General features: G+C 40.9%; 1 long non-coding RNA gene across 1 annotated transcript in view; it reads left to right on the top strand.

The window, feature by feature from the left end:
* The window catches only part of LOC138164522 (uncharacterized), a 64265-nt gene extending 49123 nt beyond the window's left edge, over nt 1-15142 (top strand). Inside the window, exons 2-3 of the long non-coding RNA XR_011169100.1 lie at nt 12542-12621; nt 13473-15142. This is a non-coding gene — a long non-coding RNA (uncharacterized lncRNA). The remainder of the gene's footprint in view (nt 1-12541; nt 12622-13472) is intronic.
* Nucleotides 15143-18609: the final 3467 nt, after the last annotated feature.

The following is an 18609-nucleotide window of genomic DNA, read 5'->3' on the forward strand; positions in this document are numbered from 1 at the left end:
CAGTGACTATGCTGGGAGCTTTCGAGCTTTTGAGATCCCCAAACGTACAGGAACCCTAGGTTTGGCAGCACCACAGGAACATTTCTGTCTGCATGCCTTTGCTCGTACTGTCCTTTATGTCTGGAATGTTCTCACTCTCCCTCCTTTATCTGTTGAATTCTTTCCTATACCTTAAAGACCAACTTAAATGCCCCTTTCCCCATAAAGCCTTCCCTGAAGCCCTGGGTTGGTAATTATCCTCTCTTCCCCTTTTATTTCCCTTAGGTCTCATCGAGAGGTACTTTGATCATACTTCTCAATAACCTGTTGTCATTTGTCCTTTATTCTGGAAAAGGACCAATGACATCACAAGTGTGATGTCTTGGTTTACATGTGAACTGGATTTGAGTGAGAAAGAGCTGTGCAAAGTCATAAATAACTAATATAACACAAGATGAATACATTACAGTTTCATATTCCTCAATAAATGGTGAGCTCCAGGAGGGCAGAAACCATGTGCTAATTAACCTTTTATATAATTGTTGACTTGACTTTTGTTCTTTCCCAGCACCTAGTTAAGGATTCTGCACCCAGTAGGCACTTAATAAATGTATGCTGCATTGAAGTGGGAACTTAATTTTACCAAGCTGCCTTTGCTTCATCCAACTTCCTGGGCTGTCCACATCAATATTTACACACTCCATCATTCCTTGGGTTATTTATTTTCCCTGGTCCATTTTGCACAGTGACTAAGTTTTGCAGCATGGAAGTTGACAGAATGTGTTGCTGATATCAATCTTTATTAAGTTCACTGCTGAAAGTACAGAAAAAGCGATTCTGGAATAAGGTACAAGAGCAGGGGAGAAAAGCTTTCTTTTTCTTAATCTTCTGCCCCTTTAAGTGGTGATCACTTTTTTTTTCAGAAAGTTACCTGATTTTATTGAGAAGTACATTTTTGTCGTATTGATTTAAACAGTATGAAATACCTTTAAAATGTTCTTTTTTATTAGCAAAAAAAGAACAGGGAAATGAGAGATGTAGGAGTATGTTTCTCCATTCTTCCCCAGCCAAAGTAATCTTAGTTCCTAGAGCTTCCCTTCAGCTCCCTGGCCAACTTCCAGAAGAAAGTAATCTCCCATAGAGAAATACTTTCAGACTGCAGGGGCCCTCCTGAATTTTCCTTAAGCTGAATTACCTAATAGTATGCTGATTGTACCCAGAGGATGATTGCTGCTCTAAGACATTCCTACCATTAGTATCTACTGGATAGCAATGTAGGCTGCAAAGGGAGTCAGAGACTGACCACCTTTTCACCTTAAGCTGGAGTCTCCATGGCAGCCACACCAGCTGGCTTCTGCTCAGTTTTGCAGGAGAGACAAAAGGCTCTTTCCAGCTGTTTTTCCTACTGTACCTTATTAGTATTGGCTCAGGACCTCAAGCAATGAAACTGAGCTGTGGAATGCTGGGAAGCAAGGGCAGTCCACAAACAAGCTTGATGTCCATACAACAGCGAGAGTCAGAGCCAGAGAGTTTTCTGAAAAGGCAGTGTGCCCTTTGCAAGGTGGGGAAGCAGAGTGACAAATAGCAGAATCTTTAGAAATCTCAAAGTCATAAGGGTTAGTAACCTCCAACTAGCAACCATGAATAGGCTCATAATTGCAGGAACAGAGATTTGGAGTGAATAAATGAGCAAATGAAGAATTTACCAAGAATTTACTGGGGAATACAGACAGAAATGAAAGCCCCTACTCTCAGGAAGCTTACATTCTAGTGGGGGAGAATACAGAAGGTTTCAATTGCAAATCAGATGGAAAAGTCCCATGATGCTTAGGATGTAGCAAGAAAGCACATGTTAATTCCTCTTCTTTAATTTCATTTCCACCAACAAAATCATATCACTTTCTGATGAATGATTTGATAATGCCAAGGATTTGGGGGCAAGAACTACTATTTTCTGGGTCCTTAGTAGCTGGGGCTGTAGCCCCTGGTACCCACTGCCTCCTGTCTCTCCCTTAGGGTGAGAATACTGTCTCAGCTAGGCTGGCTGGCTTGCTCTGTCTGTGGCAGCTGGTTGGCAGTTGAAGGCAATGACTGACCCCTTCTTCACTGGAGGTGCTTCCTTGGATGATGGCTCGGGGGCTGGGCTGGAAGCAGGAATGGTGGTCTGGGGCGGGGGTAGGGGTACTGCCCTCCCTAGGGCTCCTATATCTATCTACCTGACCCATGCTGCCTCTCCTCTCTTTTTCAGTAGCCTTGCTTCTTGGGTCCTCCGATCCAATCCCCTTCATTTTGAGGAAGAATAAACTGATACATAGACATGACCATTGGAGCATGGAGGTCTTTTGCCTTTTTTTGTATACCCAGTGCTTAGCACAGAGCCTGGCACACAGTTGATGTTTAATAAATCTTTACTGATTGGCTGATTAGAGATGCAAGGGGATTCTGACACTATCCAGCCCAATCCCATCACATTAGAGATAAGAAAGAAAAAGCTAAAAAAGTCCAATGTATATGAAAATGTTCATAGCAATACTTTTAGGTGGTGTCACAAAGTAGGCTCCTATTGATTCTTGAGTGGCTAAAAAATTATAATCAATGTAAAAGAATACTATTTTACTGTAAGAAATTAAGGAGATGGGGTGGCTAGGTGGTGCAGTGAATACAGCACCAGCCCTGGAGTCAGGAGGACCTGAGTTAAAATCTGGCCTTAACTAACTAAAAACTAGCCATGTGACGTTGGGCAAGTCACTTAACCCCAATTGCCCTCCAAAAAGCAAAAAAAAAAAAAAAAGAAATTAAGGAGACCACAGGGAGTCGTGAGAAGACATACTAATTGATGCAAAGTGAAGTAAGCAGAACCCTGGAAAATAATACACTTGATGACTACCCTAATGTAAATAAAAAGAACAATCACAACCACCACAATAACAAAAGCCCAAACTGAACTGAACACTATGTAACAATGAACAGGCTTGGCACCGAAACAGAGATTTTCTATGGGATGGAATAAAGGCTATCTTGTACATTATTATCTTGGATCTAGGGACCTGTTACCTTTATCTGGAGATATTCTGAGATTTAACCAGAGCAAACTGGTTGGAAATGTATGAGACAAAGAGAGAGTGGTATTTGGGGGAAGGGCATAGCCCTTACTACTGGACTCAGTGTATTAAGCCCAGAAATTATGCTGCCAAATTTAGGCGACATGACAGACTAAGCAGTCCTTGTCAGTTTTTTCATGCCCCAGTCTTCCTATCTCCCAAAACAAATATTTTATGTATAAATTGTTATCCATTGGCACATGCTATATATATATATACACACATACAAACTCTACATGTGACATTTACCTCATATGACTCCAGCAGGTATACATACTGTCACCAAATCTTTCCCCAAACACCTTGGTGTCCCCACTCAATGTTTTCGCCTTGATAAACACAGCTTCCCTATTGAAACAAACACTATTTCATAGAACTATAAGGGTATAGGTCTGGAAGAACCCTTAGAGATTATTGAGTGCTTGGTGAAAAAAAAAAAAACCCAAAACCTGATGATCATAAGCCTTAACTTGAGTATCTCAGACTTCTCTTTCCTTATGAATGTCAGCCTATTAGTGGGAAGATTTCAAATTTCTCAGTCAAAAGCTGTTTCCAAATGATCTCCCAGACTTCCAATGTCAATCTCGAGGTAATTTAGTCTGGCGAAGCATTGTTACCGATTTTGAGTTACTCTAGTTCATTCATCTCAGTTTATTGGAATTGAAGCCAACCCTTTCCCAGTGGAATCTAGTTAGCATTCCCCTGACCACCATGCTTTGGAAAAATGCAGTGAGGACTTTAATTCTGGCTGCTGACTTTTCATTTCTCCTTATTCTAATTCTCTAACAGATAGTCTGTTTCCATACCATTGCTGGAAGGATAATATTTTTTTTTAACTGGAGACTGAAAATAAAATTACATTCTTCCTTATCATGTAAATTTTACAAGACACTCTTCTGCATTGGTTTCAGGTTATCTACTCAGAGTGAAACTTGCCACGAGCCAAGGCGTGAGTTTTGTTTATAGAAAAATATAAGATGGAATCCCACCATTGGAATTCTCTTGTTAAAAACCCTAAGGAAAAGTATTTGTACCTGGCCCATTCACTTTGTGGGCTCAGCCTTATGTTTGTTTTCAGTGGTGTTTCCCAGCAACCTGTGATTCATTCTCCCTGCAAAGATGCATGTTATAGACTGCGGTGGGGTACAAAAAGGTATAGGGAAGAAAAAACCAGGAGAGGTTACTAGTGCTAACCTTGTGTCAGAAGATCTCATATAGCTCCAAGGGCTCTGGTGGATTTGGGGCAATTTATCATTTCTCAGACTTGTTATCCTAACCTGGACAATTTCACACTGTGCAGCACTCTCATAGGCTCATAAGACAATGGCTTTAGAGTTGCAAGAAAACTTAGAAGTTACTGAGTTGAACCTACTCTTTTTACAAATGAAGAAACTGAGGCCCAAAGACGTTAAGTGATTTGCCCAGGGTCACATCACTAGTAAGTGTCTGAGGTGGGATTCTAATTCAGACTTCTTACTCCCAGCTCAGAGCTGTCTCAAGTGCCTTCTGCTCCTTCACTCTCCCTCTAAGCACACAGGTCACAAAATTCAAAGGAGAACAAGATTCTTTTGGAAATAGTATGTTAATTAAGGACAAAGATCTTGGGTTTGAATCTTGACTCCTGCAATCATGAGCAAATCGATTGACCTCTCTGGGATTTGTTTCCTTTCATCTATAAAATAGATTAGATGTTTTCTGATAGATGAAACTCCAAATCTATAATCCTGTGATGAACCTATTTACAGATCAATGAAAACAAATAGAATTCATATGAGGTTCCCATAGAAAAAAACACCTTCTCTTGAAGCCTATGGCCTCAATTACTGTCAAACACCAAATAGAACTTTTAGCTGCATCTCTCCTACAATGACAAACCAATGGATGTTCCCATTGTGTCCCTTCTAGATCCTCCCTACCGTTCCTGTTCAGTTATGTCCTACTCTTTGTGACCCTATTTGGGGTTTTCTTGGCAAAGATACCAGAGCAGTTTGCCATTTCCTTCTCTAGTTCATTTTACAAATGAGGAAACTGAGGCAAGCAGGGTTAAGTGACTTGCCCAAGGTTACACAGCTAGTAAGTATCCTAGGCTGGACTTGAACTCAGGAAGATGAGTCTTCCTGACCCCAGGTCTGGCTGGCATTCTATTCACTGTGCCACCTAGCTACCTAGCAAGCTACATTAGCTATAAATTCCTATAGCATATCCCAAGGGCAGGGGTTTATCCATTCTTTGCCCTTTCTGAGTGGTGGTATTCCTCCTTGCTCAACTTCTACTTGTAATTCTCCTCGGTTCCCAGCAGAAACCCCTGGACATAGATTCTCCTAGTGGTTCCTCTACAATTCTACACGGCTTTTTATATAACTCTTGGACTTTCTCCCCAAATAGCATCAATAGTTCCCTTTCCTAGGGAGTCCAGTTTTTCATCATGAGCCCAGAAAGTAGAATGGAGCTCTAGACCCAGATGGTTCAACACTGAAGCCTTCCCTTGATTGCTGTGTCTTCCCTCTTTAGAACAGAAGGCTTGGCAGGCCTCTATGCCAGGAAAACTTTGCTTAGAAGCCTGCCAAATGGTGAGGGATCCATTCTACCCTACCCTCCACATGCCTCCAAGGAAGTCTCTGTCTCCATTGCCAGGTTGATTTCGGGTCATTCCCCACTACAATTTTTTCCTTCTAGTCCCCATGGGGCCAATGAGGTAGGGCTATTCAAATTATTCAGGGTTGCTTTCTCTACCATTTGGGTCAGATTTATTAACTAAGGCACAGAGGGAAGAAAAGGAAGGCAAGTAATCTTTGGTGTTGCCATGATCTAAGCAGAGAAAATATTGAAATTCTCAGTACAGTAGGACGATGGATTTTGTTGGTATCATGTTAAAGCACATGATGTGTGATTCTGATCTTGCTTCAGAGGTCTATGATTTCTTCAAGGTGAGTGCTTCTTCCACTAATGTAGATTGTAACTCCCCTACAATCTAGCAAATGGTCAAGCAGCTGACACACAAGACCACAGGGAGCTGTACCACATATCACAACCACATGCCAGCAAACTATATACTTGGCAGAGACTATAGGCCACAGAAGACCAGCAGGGCATAAGACCAAGAGAAACAGTGCAATGACCTCAACAGTGGCCCTGCAGCATTAGAGGTATAAGCTGTACCTTCATGTGCATACTCCTTCATGCATGTTCCCTAAATTTGTTAATTTTTCCCACTAATGTCAGTTTTATGGGGAAAATAGCCTATTGCTATTTTTCCTCTATAAGATTTCATTAAATCTTTTCACCTTGAACTAATTGTGTCCTCTGACTGACTAGTAAAAAATAACCCATAAGTGGGGGCTCATGAGTGATGAGCATGTTTTTTAGTGAATGAAGATCCATGGAATATTTTGAATCCAACATAGGTTGTCTGGGGCAGGGGGAGGACCCCACCTGTAGAGGTTATTTCTTTTTTTGCTTTTTTTTTTGAAAGGGGGAGGGTAGGGCAATTGGGGTTAAGTGACTTGACCAAGGTCACATGGCTAGTTTTTGTGTTAAGTGTCTGAGGCCACATTTGAACTCAGGTCCTCCTGACTCCAGGGCCAGTGCTCTACTCACTGCGCCACCTAGCTGCCCCACATAAAGGTTATTTCTATAGGTGTTATGTTTGTAGAAGCCAAATTATTGGTTCATCTCTCAGAGTTTTCAGTCTTTTGATCAAGGCTCTTTGGGATCCTGCTTATAAGTGAAATGTTCCATTAAGTGTCATTCTGGCCACATGATCTTCTCAGTGTCTTCCAAATAAATTGTATTCAGGCGCTCAAAAGGTGCTGGAGGAGCTAAAAATTTGTTAACTAAAAACTCCATGTAATTCTTTAACCCTTCACTTCATTTCAGCTGTATAGAGATATGTAAGGGATTTCAATTGTTCCAGATGCACTGTAGTAACACATACATTGCTAGAGTTGGTTAATCAATAAACATTTATTAAGAGCCCATTATGTGCCAAGCATTGTGCTAAGCACTAGAGATAGAAAAAAAAAGACAGCTCCTATCCTCAAGGAGCTCACAGACTAATGGGGAAGACTACCTGCAAACAACTATCTGCGCACAACCTGCATACAGGACAAACTGGAAATGATCCACAGAAGGAAGGCACTAGAATTAAGGGGGACCAGGAAAGACTTCCACATCTGAGAGATAAGTCATACTTAGTGCAGCAAGTGAGTGTGGCTCTTTCCCCAGAATTCTAATCAGTTGTTGTTTAATCAATTAGTCTTGCCCAACTCTTTGTGATTCCATTTGGGGTTTTCTTGGCAGTGATGCTAGAGTGGTTTGCCTTTTCCTTCTCCAGTTCATTTTATGGATGCGGAAACTGAGACAAAGAGGGTTAAGTGACTGGCCCTGGGTCACATAGCTAGTAAGTATCTGATATTAGATTTGAACTCAGGTCCTCATGACTTCCAAGCCCTGCACTCTATTCACTCACTGCACCATCAAGCTGCCCTAAATCAGCAGGGCATATCAGTAAGAAATAATAATGTAAAGATTTATAAAGCATGCCTATCATTCAAAGTACAAAGAAGGGGATTCAGTTCCCAGGTCTGACCCATCTTAGCTTTAGGTAACTTTAAGCAAATTATTTATCCTCTCTAATTCTCATTTTTTCGGCCTGTACTTCAATATACCACGTTGCCTAGACTCTTGCCATTATCCTTATTTTAATCATTCCTTCCTACCCTGCCACAGGGGACCTTGGACTGCATACCTAGGATGAAGAGATATGATAAATGATATTATATCTTATCTTGCCTAGGACCAAGTCTTTACATCTATCTCCTGGCTATGTTTATATCATGCCCCTGCACTCTGTCACTACCACTGATGCCTTGCATCTCTGAAGTTATCTTCCATTTACTCTGTCTCTATCTTACATGTAGGGACCATCTCTAGTTGTCCTGATCCTGCCACTGAACCCAGATGGTTCTGGAGGAAAAAGTGACTTGTGGTGACTTGTAGTGGTAATGGGAATTTGAAGACCTCCCCTGCTTTGAAGATATACCCTGTCTCCTAATAGGCTGAATATAATCACATGGAGCCTGTGCTGGGAGGAGTTTTCTGAAGGGTGGAACAGAGCTCACAGGAAGCTGGGAGTCAGAGCAGCTAGACCAGAGGGAGGAGAGGACATATCTGAGGGAAACAGTTAGGCTTGTGAGTAAATGTAGGTTTGTGAGAAGGCTAAAGGATGCTGTGGCTCCCTGTGCTTTTATGTCTTATTAACTTCTTTGCTACGGTGATAGAATTGGCTTACTGGTTTGGGGATTCTTTTTTTCTGGTGTCTGAATAAATGTTTTGTTTCTGTCTTATGTATGGAGAGTCTGTTATATTTTGCTATTGAGCACTATGCAGGCATATTTATAGTGACCGTTGGTGCTGTGAATATTGCATTGGCACTACATGACTTCACACAACCCTCCCTCACTCAAGTCCAATTTACTTGAAAATCATGGCATCATCTCCCTGATGTCACAGTCCTCTTTGAGAACAAAGGACAAACAACATCTCACATGTATGATTTTTTTGTATTGAATCCTCTATTAGAGTATAATCTCCTTGAGAGCAAAGACTGTTCTCCCCTCTCCTTTTTTTTTAATTTTTGTTTTTGTTTTTGGTACTCCTTATATGTAGCACAGTATGCACTAGGCACTTACATAAGTGCTTAATAAATTCTTGTAGTAAGTATTTAATAAAAATTTTATCTAATAGTTCATAATTTCATTGGCATGGGTATATCCTCTATGGAAACACATTTTACATTGGTAGATTTTTTTTGGACAAATACCTATGGTTGAAAAACATTATTTACTGGCTAACCCCTTAGTGATGAGAATCCATTAACTTAGGTAAAAAAAAACTCTCTGTGCTTATGTATAATCAACCCTTCTCAGTTTGATAGGTCCAGACAGAGACTATGTTGAGGAATGGCAATGGATAAAGGGCATAGCCTTCAAGACTCCAGAGTCACATCAAAGAATAGGGATAATACTTGGCTTTTCTGCCTTACAAAGCTATTGTGAAGGCCAAGAAGGGTAAGGAATGAGAAAGTACTTAATAACAATAGCTTATATTCACATGGTGCCCTACAGTTACACATTATGAAGGCCATGAGCAATAGGATAATAGATCAGCTAGAAAGGACATTAGAGATCATTCAGTCCTACCTCCTAACTTATATAAAGAAAGTTGGAGCCCAAAGATGTTGAGTGACTTGCCCGAGGTCACTAAGGTAATAAATGGTGGTGTTGTGATTTGAAATCAGGTCTTTTGACTTGAAAATCTAAGATTCTATTCATTATGATAACACTTCAAAAAACAGCAACCAAAGTGGAAGAATTCAAAGTATTTTACTGGCTAAACTCTGGCCCTCAGTTCTTGTATCACCCATAGACTTGAGACCCTAGCTTGGGACTGTGGCTTTGAGAATGTTAAATAATATCTCTCCTGTCCCTCTTATCAAGTTAAGTGGTCAAAAGTAACATAATCTGGGACCCACCTTCCTAATAACAAAACTATTTTACTTGTTTTCTTATCTAAGACAATAAATAAGAACAAGCCTGTATTACCCAGGTGGGTAGTGACAGATGTCCATCATTCTCATACTGAGGAAATCACAGGACCCTGGTTTATATGGTCCTAGGAAAGTGATCACTGAGTCAAGATGCAGAAGCATCTTGAAGGAGCATATATTTTTCATCATGCCGCTACCTAGCTCAAAGAACATCAAGGACTCCCCATTACTTACAGGATAAGATCCAAACTATTTCATCTAGTATAGTGCCTGATAGGTAGTAAGTACTTAAAAGATGGTTGTTGGTTGATTGATTGATTAATTAACCTGGCATTCTCAAGGCCCAACATAACCTGAACCTTATTTGTCTTTCCAATCTCACCATCCATTACTATCTACATAAGCATTTTTCATGGAAAGGGCTAATATGGAAACTAATGCCCTAAGTTCTTCTTAGATAAGTAAAGAAGATACTTATCGCCTTCATTTTAGAGATAAAAAAACCAAATCATAAAGATGTTAGCTACAAGGTCAAATCTTTGTGTTAGTGATATAGCTGGGCATATAATAATAATATATTGACAATTATAAACGCCATCATGGTTACAGAGAACTTTATAAACATTTCTTTTGTTCTTTGCAATAACTCTTATGGGGGCAAGTATTATATCCCTATTTTACAATTGACAAAACTGAGGCCTAGAGGGTAACTGATTTTCCCAAGAACACAAAGTTGCTAAATGATAAAACATTGATTCAGAACCATGTCTTCTGACTCCAAACCCAAACCTTTAGACAACACTTAATCTATTCTGTCACCTTACGTCAGTCTGAGAGATGGTTGAGGCAGCCTTACCTATAGCCAGAATATGCAATTGTTTCTGTGGCATTGTCTGATTGGCATCTAAGACATGGTCTGTCCAAAAACAATTTCCCCCACTCCCTTGCTACAGCAGCTCAGATTCTACTTTTAGACAAACTGTTATTTTGGAATAAAAAAAGGTTCTCTAAGAGTCCCTTGTTAAAATAAAAATACTCCATAGGGGAAGGGAAAGTACAGTAACCATTATTAGTCCTTAACACCTTAACAGAGATTAATTTATCAGATAATGAGCAGTCACTTCAGAAAGTAGAGAACAAGACACTAAGGAAATGGGAAACAGGACAGAGAAATTGTGATGAGGTGGAAGACAGGAGCATGATGGGGAATGCAGGCCCAGGGAAGACCCCTTCGGGGCAGCATAAGGGCAATGTATATCCGAGAGCACACATGAGAGAGAAGTTAGAGATGGTTTGATTTCCCCGACAATGAGCTGTTCATCAAAAGACACATCTACTGATAGAAGTTTCAACATCCTCTCCCTTGAAAACACTCGAGAAGAGGAGAGACAACTATTTAGACACAGACCTGCTCAGAGACTGGACACTTGGTAAAATGGCCTCTTGAGATAACTTCAGACCCAAGAGTTTTGAGTGGGGATTCTGTGCCAAAATTCTAGCCCTTAGTTTTAAAAATTAGACTGGTTCGGGGCGGCCAGGTAGCACAGCGAGTAAGAGCACCGGCCCCAGTGTCAGGATGACCTGGGGATCAAATCCGGGCTCAGACACTTAGCACCCGCCCAGAAACACCTGGCCATGTAACCTTGAGCAAGTTACTTAACCCCAACTGCTTAAAAAAAAAATTAGACTGGTCCTCTTAAGTCACATTTCTGTTTTATCTGGATAAATAGAAACTCAATTGCCGTTTATTAAATTCACCTACATTTCTGTCAAAATCTTAGTAATAGAATCAATTTTTCATCTGGGCACTTGTTACTGTTATTTTTTATACCTTCAATTAGCAAAAAGGCTATTCAGTAAGGATTATTGTCAGTTGGGAGACAGCAAAACTTAATGAGTGCCAAGTATGTATGTTTTACTGAACTCAACTGAGAGCTACAGAAAAAGAAATAGGAGAGATGATTCTCACGCACAAGAAGCTTATAGTCTTATGAAAGTGCTACACAGTGATATATATACGTATATGTTATACATACATGTATAAAATTCACAAAGATATATACTGCTATATATTTGTGTGTAAAGTGATTTATATAGTGTGCATAGTACATATGTATATTATCTATTTATCTATCTTTGTTAACCTTAAAATATTATATAAATTTCAGCTGTTATTACTAAAATGATCAGTTCTACTAAATGTCCTAGTGCCCTTGTGATTTTATCCTAAAATCCCCATTCTATGAAACCCTTCCTTGGTGATTCCACCTATCCCTAATGGCTGCACTGCTTCCCACCCTTTTAACAACTGGGTGCATAGTTTGCATTAAGCTAGTTTGCATTTGCATTTGTTCTTGTGTTTTTTCCTATATGTTTGTCAAGTCTACAGCTCATTCTTAGAAGATTATAAGTTTCTTGTATGAATCATCTCTTTTGTCTTTTTCCATGATTCATTTGAATTGAGTAAATTATATGTACTAAGCATTTGGTAACTTCTGCTGTTGTGTATTCATACATGTATGAGTTTACAGGCACATAAAACATGCAATATATTAATATACTTATGTGTACACCATGTGTCTGCACACACATGCACACACACACATGCATTGCCACAAGGGGTTTGCTCTAGGGCTATGACATCCAGGTGGTATACTTCCTCCCTAAGGTGATCCCACCATCCCTGCAAATCTTGGGCTGTGTGGTACAAATGTGTTCTTTCTCCTGGCTCCATCCATAGGCTCGCCTGTCAAGTTCCCACTCCCAAGAATAACCCCATAATAACTCCTAGAGAGGTGGCTGGGGAGGGGGATAGGTAGATCTCTCTGGTGAATGGGCCACCCACTTTCCTAAAGCAACAGCACCTGAGTTAGACTGTCCTAGGTCTCCCCTAACACATGCCATCTCCTTCCAGGTTGTCCTCTGTGCCATGGCCAGAATATCCACTCCAGGCCCTCACCAAGTAAAAGAATTTCTAGGAATGGTTCTACTCTGGTGAGTAAGGAATCAACTTCTCTGCCTTATAGATGATAAAACTGAGGTTAAAAGTAGTTTTAAAAAAAGTGATTTTCTGATGCTTACATATAACTAGGAAATGTCAGAGGTTATCTTCAAACCCAAATTTCTCCTGATCTCATGTCCTGTGCTCTTTCTGTTACTTGAGAGAATTCACCTAAGACTCAAGAGAGAGACTTCTCAAATTTAGATAGTTCTCTACCTCACAACTCTGCTGTGCTTCCATTAATATAAGACCCCTCCATTTAACCTTAGTCTATGATAAGTAATTTTCTTTTTTGAGGGAGTGGGGCTAGAGGTCAGATAGGGGAAAGGGGAAGTAATTACTCTATAACTTTGGGAATAAGAATGCTGCCATGTGTTAGGCCTCATTGGCAAAAAAAAAAAAAAGCAGGCAATTTAACAGAAGAAAATTATTTTAAAAGAAGGAAAGAGGGAATCTCGACCTCCCATCATTCCAACTTTTCTGATTTCTTGTCCATAAAATCACTCAGGGAATAGAGACAATAACAGAGGGGTAAGTGTGCTTAATCAGAGATTTGAAAAACCACTAAGTCCAAAGAGACTGTGAAATTCCAGCCAGGGAATCTAACTGTGAGATTAAGTGGATTAGCCTACTGTACAGGAATCTGGGGAATGCAGGCTGCATGTGCTTTTGTTGTGGATTACTCAGCAGGCAACATTATGGTTTCACATCTTCCAGAAGCATATGGGCATGTGCCCCTTATGCAAACCAGCAAGAAAGAGCAGCTCCTGGCACATTACTTTTCCCGCATGGCACTGATTGATTTCAAGAGATACTAGATATTGTTTTTTTTTTTTTTCCAAAGAGATGTACAGGAGGTGGGGAGATGTACAGGAGAAAATGAAAAGACATCTGGACCTTTCATGGCAGCCACCATTTTCATTCTCAGAGGCAACCTTGCTGCTGCTAAGGAACAAGACCTAACGAGTTCCAGCCTCCATCTGTGGACAGGAATGGGACATGGGGACCTTCCTTCTGACGGACTTCATAGGTCAAGGACATTGCCACCTGATAGATGAAAGTCATTTTCAGGCCTGCTCACTACACAAGTAGTAAGGCCACAAGTAACCAATTAAAAGCAAAACAACTCCACACCAAACTCCAAGAAGTAGCAACAGTAGGTAGGTAAATGAACAAATGACTAGTAGGCAGAGTTAACAGTTTGTATTAGTGGCCTATAATAAATAATTAATATAGCCCTGGGACATATAAAGTCAGTGACATGGTATCTCTCCCTTGGCTCTAAATGGAGCTCCAGATAACCTACTTTGAACAGTACCGTGTTCACAGTATGTGGGGATTAAATGCTCAATATAATAAGTACTATTGAATTTCCCATCTCCATACAGATAAAGGGCAACTGCCACCCAAAACACAGTAATAACAGTAACTGGATGATAAAAAAAAAAGCCCTGCTTTTCATTACATCCTTAAAATGTTATAGGTTAAAATAATCTTAAAGGGTTTAAAAAACAGCAATTAAATCTTTCCATTTCTGTTTTCCAAGACTGCAGCTGAGAAAACGAAAGAGGCCTTAGTGCCACACCGTGCTAGCCTTGCTAATAACTCTCTGTGAAAAATCTCATTAATTCAGTCTGGCTCTTCAGATCAGCCGCTAAATCCTTGTATTGTCACTCATCCTCTGGCCTTTTCAGGATTTCCATAGCCTAACTAGCAGTGTCTCCATGGAAACCAAGCAGTCGTGCTTTGCACATCTCTACAACTTTTTGTTCCTGACAAAGCTTGACAAATCACATGCAGCATGGAGAGTTTAACATAGCGAACTAAATCCTGACCCACACTTATAAATGATAAACCCAAGCATACCAGCTTTATTATAAATGATTTCCTTACAAGATACTTAACCAAGCCGGTGAAATGCTGAACCAGACAAGATTCAAGAACAAGGCTCCGGGAAGAGGGAGGGGATGGAGAAAAACATCCAGACAACGCAACAAACAAACAAATAAATAGATAAATAAAAAACCGCAGGCGTTGGCGGCGGCGGGCTTCACAAACTAGTTTTCTGTACTAATTGACTCAAATTGAAACCAACAAAGGAAGGAAATGAGTGAGAGGGAGAATATTTCTCAGAGGTCACTTATCCCTCTTCTCTTTATTAAGTGAGAAAGAGTCCAATCCCCTAGCCTTGCAATTTTTTTCTTTCCCCTTGCTTCAGCAGGAGGATGGTCTTAGCAATCTAACAGGTCTTTCTGTCTCTAATGTTTCCCTTCTTGCTCAACATTCAAAGCCCCTGTAGGCCATTGGTCCCTTTTGAGGGTTCTGAAAAGCTATGAAAAAACGGGAATTAGAGGAAGGAGAATATAGACATCCTAACCAGGAACAATACCATGCTTCCTCAAAATTAAAAAAGAAAAAAGAAAAGAAAACCACCAGGAGAAAAAAAAACAACCAGAATCCTTCAGCTGCATATTATTGTGCACTCCCAAGGTAGACAGAGCTAAGTTTGTTCGCCCATGTGCCAAGCAAGACATACCCTTGTTCACTGTCCCTCACACTTTGTATGGGTGATGGGGGGTGTAAGCCTCTCTCCAAAATAGGAGCTTTGCCATAAAAGTCTAGGTCTGAGAGGAAGAGGGTGAATGGGAAGGAATAAGGGGCAAGCCTCATTACCCTGGCTACTGCCTTAGAAGTGGGGGTGGGGCTGAGGAAAAGCTGGAAAAAGGGGACTTTGGAGCAAAAAACACAGGCTTTCATCCTCAGGTACTACTTCTTCCCAGGGTTCCTGTCGGAATCCTAAAAGAAGGCTGCTTAAATGGATTATAAACTTTTTCTTCTGCCTTAACCTTGGTATGGGGTTATGCCAAAGGGAAAGCAGTGGGGTATTGGATATGGGCACCAACTCTTGGTGGAGAGTGGTGGTACCCTCCATTTGTTTACTGCTGTCTTTGCCTTTCAATCAATTAACAATGAACAAGGCTTTATTACGGGACTACTCGACTTTGGGTACTTCTGCTAGGTGCTAGAGACATAAATAGAGAGAGTGAAACAATCCCTCAGGAGGGGCTTTCATAGACTCCCATGCTGGTCTCCCAGGAGGCTGCTGGCCCGAATAAATTGCACTATCAGATCTGTCCTCTTCTCCCCTAACCCGTTGCCTCTGATAATAAAAAGTGAACAGCAGTGGAGGAGGGGTAGGGTGTGTGATGGCATATGGCAGAGTGTTGTAACAGACAGGAGTGCTGGTTCTGAAGTCAGAGGACCTTTGTTGGTGTGTAAAGTTGTCCACAACTTGCCCCTTCTACTTTTCAAGTATTCTTGAGCTTGACTCCTCTCCATGTACTTTCTGATCTAACTACACTGGGCTCCTTACTGCCTCTCATATGATTCTTCACCTGCTTTTTCTCCATACCTGGCGTGTTGTCCTTCCTTGCCCCTGACTCCTGGCTTCCCTCTGGACTCAGTTCAGATCACACCTTCTTCGAAAGGACATTCCCAGACACCTCATCCCTGCTGCTAGTGCCTTCTCTCTCAGATCGCCTTCCATTTATCCTGTAACTGTTCATTTATGTGTTTGTCTCCCCCATTGGAATGAGAGCTCCTTGAGAGTAGGGACTATGTTTCTACTTTTCCTGAATTCCTAGAGCTTAGCAAATAAAGTAAGCAGCTAAGTGGTCCAGGAGATAGAACACTAGACTTGGAACCAGGAAAACTCATCTTTATAAGTTCAAATCCAAACTCAGATACCTAATAGCTATGTGAACCTGGACATGTCACCTAACCCTGTTTGCCTGAGTTTCCTCATCTGTAAAATGAGCTGGAGAAGGAAATGGCAAATCAGTCTAGTATCTTTGCCAAGAAAAACCCAAATGGGGTCATGAAGAGTCGGAATGACTGAAACAACCAAATACAATACACTTAAATTCTGATTGACTCACAGCGACTCACAGTAATCACAGATTACTTCTGACACTCCCTGTTTGACCTTGGGAGAACCCCAGCCTCTTTGAGCCTCAGACACTAGCAAAACTGAAAACATTCTTTAGGCTCCCAAAAGAGAGCTTCCTTGGAAGTTGTCTTCTTGCTTTTGGAACTTAGGTGATTTTAAGAAGCATTTTTCACCATGTAATAATTCTTGTTCATCATAATAAAGAAATTAAAAAGTAAAGAAAGAACTTAGAACTAGAACCGGTTTCTAGTTTGTAGCTCTGTCACTAACTGATTGTGTGACCTTGGAGAAGTCACAACTGCTCTATGCCTCAGTTTCCCTATCTGTAAAATGAAATTAGTTTAGATTATGGTTTTATTTTCTTTCAGCTCTAAAAGTCTAAAATATTATGACTTATTTTCAGGATCCATGATAATGTTTGTATTAACCAGAGATTTGATTAAGCAGAACCTCAGCCATGCCAGAGAACAAAGACTAAAAATTAACTAAGAAAATCATTTGTTGGCTGGGACATTTTTGACCTGTATTCCTGCTTACCACTTCTGAGTTTTGGATGACCTAACTTGGGGACCAACAAGCCAGATCCATTTTGAATTGAAAGTCTCACGTTCAGACTCTGAAAACACTAGAAATGAGAGAGCCAAGAGCTCCCCTGTAAGGATCCTGGTTCTCTTTCCTCTAACCTCAGCAGGCACACCTCAGCCATAGTAGCCCCTATATGTAATAGCCTGGGCACCAAGGAAGGTGCAATCTCTGAGCTCACACGTAATAGCTGTATGTTGAGTGCAGCTGAATTCCCCTCCTGGCATGGGCTCTGGGAAATCAGACAGTCCTCATTGGTTAGAGGGACATTGCCAACACTGGTAGACCTAAAATTAGACCCACCAGCTGTGTTTTGGTTTTACAGGCACGTGCATGTCTGCTTCATTCTTGAGAGCAGTTTGGGTGTTGAAATATATATAAAACCTGCTCTCTGAAGTACAGGGAAAGCACAAGATTCTTGTGCATTTTCTTTTATTTATTGTTTCTCTTCTGGGGCCCCACAAGCTTCTCTTCAATGTCTGGGAATGAGATTTCCTTCTTCAGAGTATATTTTTTTTTCCCTTCTAGCCCCTGCTTCAGCAGATCTCCCCTCTCCCCACCCCCAAAAGTCTGTCAACACTGATGTTCAGGAAGCCCAGACAATTCCATAGGGTCTTCCCATGGGACCAAAGGACCAAGCGCCCTACTCAGTACATCCACAGAGCCTTAGTCTCTCCAGGCCTGGGAAGAAGAGGACCAGTGGAGTCTATCCTTCTACATCCCAGCATGCAGTGTAATTTTGAAATTATACTGGTTGTAGGAAAAAAATTCAGGCTTTCCAATCTGGCCCTCATCTCCAAGGCAGGATCATACTGTCCAAGATAGATGACTTCCTATATTTTTCTCAAAAATCTTCAGGGAAGAAGAATCCCAATCTCATAATATAGCTTCACTCAGAATTCAGTTCAATTTAATAAATGTTTATTAAATGCCTTTTGGGGGGCATGGTTCAATGCCAGACTCTGGTGGTACAAAGCAAAAAATGAAACAATGCTCCCTTCCTCCAGAGTCCCAGGCAATGCACTTAAAAAGAGAGGAAGAGGAAGCTTTTCTACTGCTCTTAAAGCCTGATGAGGGGACAGTCCTTCCTGTTCTGTCACCGGTCTTCTTTGACACAGCTCTCCAGTCACAGGGACCAACAGGGATTGTGCATCCCCACCTAAATATGTCCTTCAGGGATGACAGTCCATCCCCACAAAGCCAGAATGTGTGCCCAGTTCTGTGCCAGGTGCCACTCCAGCATTGTCCCCATAAGCATATGTGAACTATATAGATTTAAATTGATGAAACAGCAGTAAGCAGAACCAAGAAAGCAATAGATTCAACAGCTACAACAAGGTATATGGTAAGAACAAAAAGATGAACCTGAGCCCTATGTAATTATAATGATTAAATTCAACCTGGAGAAGAATTGAGAAAATGCACATCCTTCCCTTTATTTCAGAGGTGG

Source organism: Petaurus breviceps, unplaced genomic scaffold (assembly GCF_028583685.1).
Source record: "Petaurus breviceps papuanus isolate PSGF00001 unplaced genomic scaffold, PetGlider_PUasm1.0 190, whole genome shotgun sequence".
Taxonomy (NCBI): domain Eukaryota; kingdom Metazoa; phylum Chordata; class Mammalia; order Diprotodontia; family Petauridae; genus Petaurus; species Petaurus breviceps.